The 7949-nt window shown below is 40.0% G+C and overlaps 1 pseudogene; it reads left to right on the top strand.

Moving 5' to 3' along the window:
• Positions 1 to 327: 327 nt before the first annotated feature.
• LOC108874598 (ATP-binding cassette sub-family C member 3-like) lies at positions 328 to 1215 on the top strand (annotated as a pseudogene).
• Positions 1216 to 7949: the final 6734 nt, after the last annotated feature.

Here is a 7949-nt window from a genome sequence, read left to right as displayed (position 1 = left end):
CAATAACAATGGCTATCTAGTGAAATCAACTCTGTAGAGTTGTTAGCAGAGTATGTCATTTAACTGTCTGTATCAACACTGACACTGTCTGAGGATTAGCTATCTTGTAGTTGAATTAGAATTTAACAAGAATTGAAATTACTCTATATTTTTACTTTCAACTCTAACACTGAAAATCTTGATTTTGCTGTGCAGGAGGCTGATCATGGGTTAGGGTTAGGGTGGATCAGATGTCATTATGATTGCTGAGCAGATATATTGATCATACCATGAAACATAATATTTGCTCCAATCCCCTGTGACCGGATAATGGATGGATGAAACTTTGTGGAGAACATGTTGTAGGAGCTGCTTCAGGTTAAGAGTTAGAGATCAGAAGTCATGAAGCTCCGATGTGTTTTCTGTAGTCTCGGTCAGCGACAGCTGCTGTGTTTGGCCAGAGCTCTGCTGAGGAAGACCAGGATCTTGGTTCTGGATGAAGCCACAGCAGCTGTTGACTTGGAGACAGACCAGCTGATCCAGTCCACCATTCGTACTCAGTTTGATGATTGTACAGTCCTCACCATTGCGCACCGCCTCAACACCATCATGGACTACAGCAGGTAGCACCTGTGCTGTCAGCAGGATCACACCTGCAGCTGTCATGTCATTGTTTAGGGTCAGTTATTTATGTCCAGTCTTCACTTGAATTTATTCCTTTTTCTTGTTGTCAGATGTGTGTAGATTTCATTTCCTGCATATTGAGGTCTATGCAGGACTATATAGGATGATATTAACAGTAGAGTCTTATCAGTAATCTAGTGTCAGGCAGAACTATCAACAGAAATGTTCTGTCATTAGACTATTCACAATCTAAAGTTGATGTCTCATGAAATACCTGCAGCAGGTGAGTTCAGCACTGTAAAAATCCACGAGGGACTTTGTGGATTTAAAGGGAACTGATCCCCGAGTTTATACAGTAAGTCATTCTTAGGATAGCAGATGTTTTTACTGAGCTCCATCAAAGTTTATTTTTCTCTGTCACAATTCTCTGTGGAGACAGACTTCTGACTTGTCTTTCTGACTTGTCTGACTGGTCTTTTTTCTCTCTGTGTTGTCAGGGTCATGGTGATGGACCGAGGCACGTTATAGAGATGGACTCTCCCTCTCAGCTCATATGTCTGCAGGGTCACTTCTATCAGATGTGTGTTGAGGCTGTTTGGTTTAATTTCACTGGTAAAAACAGTGAAATGAACAGATCATTAGTTTCCTCTTCTCTACTTTACCAGACAATAGTACAGGACTGTACAAGCTGCATCTTTTGGTTGCACGTGGACTGAACATGTTGTTGGGTGTTAGTCATAACTGATAAAACTACTGCTGAAATCCTTTCCATTAGCTGAGTGTGTTATTATGGATTATAGATCGTATCTTCAGTGTTCCTCAGCAAAGACTGTCTGTCTTACAAACTCAAATACAGAGTGTACGTTAATTTGTCATGAATTATTTACTGTCACATCTGTGTTTTTTATCAGAAATAAAATTAATTTGAAATGAGTGTGAACAATTTTTCAATTCAATTTTATTTAAATAACAGTGAATAATACCATACATTATCTCAAGGCACTTTAGAGAGTAAACCTTATAATATCATAAAGATTGTTCAGGTAAAGTTTATGTATGTTGATATGTTCAAGCTGCTGAATGATGAGATGAGACACAGCAGACTGATTTCCACTTGAGTTCTTATATACATCAAAATTTCAGGTTGTATTCTTACTTATTCTGAAGGCGTATACTGAGGGGTTTGTTCATATTTTATTCACAGCGTGATTTATACAACTTTTTATTCCTGTATGATGAAAATTAATTGTTTTATGGCTGTTGCTCTGATTTATAAAGTCATAAAAGAGATTAAAAATCCTCTGTAAAAACTTCTGGCTCTGTCAACAAAATGAAACAAGAAGTTTAAACCTGCCTTTTTAATGTTCTCATTTCTTTATATAAATTAGTGCTTGTTTAATTAGATAATACTCAATTAACATATGTAAACATGAAATTTCAGAAAACTTGAAATATAAAAAATAATTGTCTTAATGTCAGTAATCAGGTGGGGACATTTCATGGTGATATATGTTAAAGTTTTTATCCTGTTCATCTGTAGTGTTTGGTGTTTCTGAACTGGGAATCAAAATGTCAGCTGGGTTTCTGGAAACCATGTTTGATGTAGAAGTTGAGTAAACTGGGTTCTGTTGAAAAATGTAAAAGATGTGATTTGGTCCAGAAAGCAGAACCTGACAACATCCAGACATTAATATCAATGAGACAGTGAGGGATAATGTGATTTATTGTGAACCTGTTAAGAACCCAGGACTGAGCCTGCAGAAAAAGTTCCAGTTCTATAAACACAGGAAAAGCACCGAGTTTCTGTACCAGAAATCTAAAAGACAAACTGGAGAAGAATATTATTTTACACTCAGATCAGTGAGTCTATGAAAGGACAACCAATGAGGAGGAAAGGTTAGAGTCAGTTTACAAAGCTGTTTACAGAAAATACACATCTGAGAAAATTTTGAAGTAAATAAATCTGATTCTCTCTGAGTTTCACCAAATATTTCTGTTAGAGGAAAGTTTTGGTTTTTCCGACCCTCCGTGGTCCTTGAATGCATCACCGCATGCGCACTCCAGCTTTAAGAGTGACATCAGACGCCGTAAATTGCACACCTTTGCGCGCTTAACGGTCAGTGCAGGTTGCGTGATGGCGGGTCTGAATAGAGAAACTGGTTCAGAGACACCGGGACGATCGGTCCAACAACAGAAGGAGCTGGAAACACACCTGGACAAATGAGTGATGTCTATCAGCTAGATCATGGCGCTGCCGTCAGGTGTGTGGGCGCGTGTCGGGCTCGTTGTGCTTGTTTAGAGTCAGGTGTGTATCTGTGCTGCGGTGTGGTTGTAATGTCGTGTTGTTTAAATTCAGGTTGACAAAATTTAACAGAGGAACAGTCGGAGTATGTGGTCGGTTACACACAGGATTAACTCACTGAGCTGGAAACACTCATTAGTTCAGACTGGATTCAATTCAGGAGGAAACGCGCGGGAAAGTCATTTTCACTCAATTTAAGTCAAAGAGCGTTTCAAGCTGCTCAGTGTGGTTAAAGTCAGAGTTGAGGAGCCACAGAATCTAAACTGATGCGTTTGTCTAAAGTGAATATAAAAGTGACAAGGGTGTGGTGGTTAATGAATTCAATCACGTTATTGATCAGTAAACTGGAAAACTGCTGAGATGGTCAAACATGTAAGAGAGAGGCCTCTGCAGGTAACAGCTGCTGTTATTTCATCCACCTGAGTATCCGTCCACTAAAGCTGTTTGTGTCTCTGACACTCAGACTGTTCTTCAACATCATGGACAGGATTCCTACAGAGACAGAGCTTTTTATTAACAAGTTTAACGTCAAATATCTCTATATATCGCTACCAGACTCCACTGACAAACAGTGATTTTACTGGGAGCTGCTGGTTACTGTGTGAGTTTCAGAGGAGGAAATAAGTTTTCATTAAAACACAAACTAACAAATGGAGGAGCAGACTGATGTCAGGACACAACCTGGATTTAATGAGTCTGTTCTCAGACAAACTCAGTGTGGATTCTCATTCAATTTTGCGCCTGATGGTCTCTCTCTCCCCCCCCCCCCCCCCCCCCCCAAAAAAAAGGGGAAAAAGGGAAAAGAGGAAAAGACTTCCTGGAGAACCTGGTCCTGTAAAACTTGGTGAGTGATGCCTGTAAAGGAGCTGAGTTAGCCATGAGTTAGCTTAGCATTAGCATTGATGTCATTGCTGTCAGGTGTGTTGGTTCCTGTCAGGCTGTTTTTTCACAGCATATAATGTTCTGTTTTTATCAAGTTTCCATGTTTAAATTGAAGTTCAAAGAATTAAACGAGAACAGTCTTTATGTATTATATCTACAAAACCACACCCCAGAGTGAAGGTCAGGAAATGATCAAACTGTCAGCGACTTTATTCAGACATGTTTCTTTTCTTTTGTCTTCCAGGCAGATCTACGAACTAGTAAGTCTCATTTTTTACTTTTTATTCTGTGTTGTGTCATGGCTGCTGTGAATCTCTCACACATCTGTCTGTTGTGTATTGAATGAGTCTTATCATGGCCGCGTGTCATGACTTGTGTTGTTGAATTGTGTTGGAGGATGTCTTTAACACAATCAGAATATTTAGTGATATTTTGTTGTTTGGATAGTAAGGTTATTTAGAGACTGCAGAATGATTGGATCTACCCATTTCCTCGTTCATCCAACATGACCAAGTTTGTTCCCTGTTCATGTGAGACAGGGAGGAGATCCAGTGTAAACGATTTGAGGGAGCTGCAGCTAATGATGACAGGAATGTTTTAGTGATGTGGTGTAAATGAAGGTTGTATTAACAGTCAGTCTCATCAGTCTGTGGTCAGTTGTGTATTGAAGGTGTTTTTGCTGTAACAAAGCCTGAACTCATCTTTCTCCATCTCTTGTTTATCCATCTTTTTTCTGGCTGCCATCACTCACAGCAACACCTGTCTGCCTCTGTTTGTTTCATCTTTATCTGTGGCTACAAACAGTTTCTTTCTTAATGGGTTTACTACTAATAAGTGAAAAAGTGTTTTACAGTAACAAACTAAAGAAACTGGCAGTGTTTTTATTTGTGCTGTGGGTTTTCATTGTTCCCTGATTATCCATCCAAGTTCAATGTTGTGTTTCTGTGTTCAAGGCTTTAGCTCTATGTACCAGCTAACATTCATATTCAGCCCATCAGATTATTAAAGTAGTTTTTCTCCTTGTTCACGTTGTGCTCTGAAAGTTAGGTAATGCCCAGATCACATCAGTTATCATTCATATTTGGTAAAAGCTTTTAATCTAAAGGTAGCTGCCATTTGTCATTGCTCCTGGTTGATAAATGTGGTGTTTGCTTTGATTTGTGCAACATAGTTTCTGTTGCAGGATAAATTAACTTGATGTGAGATTCTAAATTCATTATAAAGCCTCAAAAAGATCAGCCCTGTTTTCTCACCATAGATCAATCAGTCCAGAGAGTTGGCAGCATTGTCCTCAGGTCTCATTTTCTCTCCAGGTTTCCTTTCAACATTGACTGCTGCTGTTGACACATATGCAAAGGAGCTGTTTCCTGATTCCACGTTTGGATGTGTTTGGTGAGATTTGGTTGTAGACCATTGACAAAAGCAGATGACTTGAGATGTTTTTACTTTGATTTGTCCAAGTGCTTCAACAGACACGTCTTCACTCTGTCCACAAGTCAACAAGTTACTGTTGACACATTTAGCCTTTGATGTGGTCGACAGGACATCTGAAGAAGTAGTTCAGAGACACAGTAACCTGGTAATGTCAGATTCAGATCTTAGGTTCTGACAGAATCAGTGATATTTGGACCAAACCTTTGCACATTTTTCTAATGTGGTGAATCAGAACCAGGATTCAATGAACCAGGACTTGTTAACATGACAGAGAATGAGGTCAAATGAGTCGACTCGTACCATAAGAAGGCAAGGCTTTTCTCCTTCCCCTTCTTCTCTGTGTGAGAGGAAGTCCACGCTGTCAGAACAGTCATTCAGTTCTTAGAGAAAAAGGAAAAACCCTAATTCTACTAGTCCATGTACAGATTATGGACTCTACTGAGTTGTGTGCCATAGTTGTGCAGTTTCCAAAACCAGACAAGGATCCATCTGGTGTTGTGAATCAGCTGACTATGGTATGCTGTTATGATCTTAGTGTTTTAGGGACAGATTTGGTGACGTAGATCAAACTGTAGCTTTAAAATCACTCCAAGCGTTGGTGATTCAGTCAGGACATGTCCACACACAGAACTTAAGATCGGACTCTGACATTGCTGGGTTACAGTGTCTCTGAACTACTTCTGTAGATGAGCTGTTCAGTCACCCCAGAAGTCAGATGTGTAGACAGAGACTTGTAGACTTGTAAACATTGTGTTGATGAGTCTGTTTGAAACATTTGGGTGAATCAGGTTCAAACATTTCAGGTTGTTGCTTTGTCAGTGGTCTGTTGCTTCATCTTACCAAAACACGTACAGTAATGCTGAATCAGTTAATGGATCCTTTTACAGATCTACCAGCAGCAGTCAATGTTGTAAGGCCACCTGAAGAGAAATGACTCCTGGAGACAGTTAGGTGGGATTGTTTGTTGTGCAGCCAAACCAGGGTTAATGCAGAGAGAGGAATGTGAGGGATGCTACCTCTGTTTTATGACAGTCAACACAGACCGTTTGTCTCTTTGTCTGTCTCTGTGTCTGTGGGGGGTTCAGGGTCAAGTAAATAGCCTAAATGGCTACATGAAGTCAGGTATCTTGACAGTCGGGGGTTTCTGTGATGATTTCTGGGGAAACTCTGTCCATCTGAGATTGGTTTGAGACAGCTGGTTAGTTTTGTCTTTGTTGACCTTCATCTGTGATAAATGAATTTGAATGTTCAGCTGCTCCTGATGATAAATGTGCTGTTTGATGTGCACTGAACATAACTGATGGTTCTACATTTTCTCTTATTTAGGTTATAGTTGAGATAACCTTAATTAACTTGAAGAGCATTTATTATTTTCAATATTTCCATTTAACATTGAAAGTAACTCTGTTTAGTCTCTTGTTACTCCTCAGCTGTTTGATAATGGCCTGCTCATAAGTTATTTGTTCTAGATGAGTGGTTTAAATTATCAAGCATAACCCTAACCCTAACCCTTCTTTAAAGTTTCATGAGGAACTGGTAATGTTGCTAATGGTCCAGAAAGATTCCCTTCTAAAGCTTAACAGAAACTTTAAACCTGAAATTTAAGCCAACAACTGTAAAACGTATTTATCTGAACAAAAAAGGTAAAGCCTAAAACTTTACAACTAAAAACATAAAACTTGTTCCTTTTAAAACCTTAAATCTTTAAATTTAAAGTAAACCTAAAAACTTTAAGAATATAAAACATCACATAAAAAAAATAAAGATTTGAGAAGACATTCAATGTACAACTATTCTTTTAACTTAAATTTTAATTTTCTCAATACAAATAGCAGATTTTGTACTCATGTTAGTAGTAACATAGCAATTTATTTTGCTGCTTTGATCCTTTTTTTTTTTTTTTTTTTTTTTTTTTTTTTTTTTTTTTAAGTAACTCTTAGGGTTAGGGTTAGAGGGTTTTAGCCAGAAGTGCCAGGGGGTGCACTTGGTTTTTGGCGAATAGCTTTGTCTGTGGTGGTCGCAGAGTCATGAGACCCACATGCTCCCCCACTAATTCCACGATGGGCTTTCCAACGGCGCCAGCCCCGAGTCTCTCTGAGCTTGCGTTAGGGTTATGGTTAGGGTTAGGGATAGAGGGTTTTAGCCAGAAGTGCCAGGGGGGTGCACTTGGTTTTTGGGGAATAGCTTTGTCCGTGGTGGTCAAAGAGTCATGAGACCCACATGCTCCCCCACTAATTCTACAATGGGCTTTCCAACGGCACCAGCCACGAGTCTCTCTGAGCTTGCGTTGCTGAGATATACTCTGTATGCTCTCTGGGCCTCATATATGGGTGCGGCCTTAGCAAGAATTCACTCTGGCTGAGGTTTGTCTATGTCTATGTCTATGATAGAGGGTTTTAGCCAGAAGTGCCAGGGGGTGCACTTGGTTTTTGGCGAATAGCTTTGTCTGTGGTGGTCGCAGAGTCACGAGACCCACATGCTCCCCCACTAATTCTACGATGGGCTTTCCAACGGTGCCAGCCCCATGTCTCTACGAGCTAGCGTCAGCGAGCTACAGTGATATGGAGGGGGGGGTGCAGTTGTATTTGTCCCAATAACTTTGTCTGTGGTGGTCGCAGAGTCATGAGACCCACATGCTCCCCCACTAATTCCACAATGGGCTTTCCAACGGCACCAGCCATGAGTCTCTCTGAGCTTGCGTTAGGGTTATGGTTAGGGTTAGGGTTAG

The sequence above is a fragment of the Lates calcarifer genome, unplaced genomic scaffold (assembly GCF_001640805.2).
Source record: "Lates calcarifer isolate ASB-BC8 unplaced genomic scaffold, TLL_Latcal_v3 _unitig_5488_quiver_3503, whole genome shotgun sequence".
Taxonomy (NCBI): domain Eukaryota; kingdom Metazoa; phylum Chordata; class Actinopteri; family Centropomidae; genus Lates; species Lates calcarifer.
The sequence above is the reverse complement of the archived record's forward strand: the minus strand, read 5'-3'. Positions and strand labels throughout refer to the sequence as shown.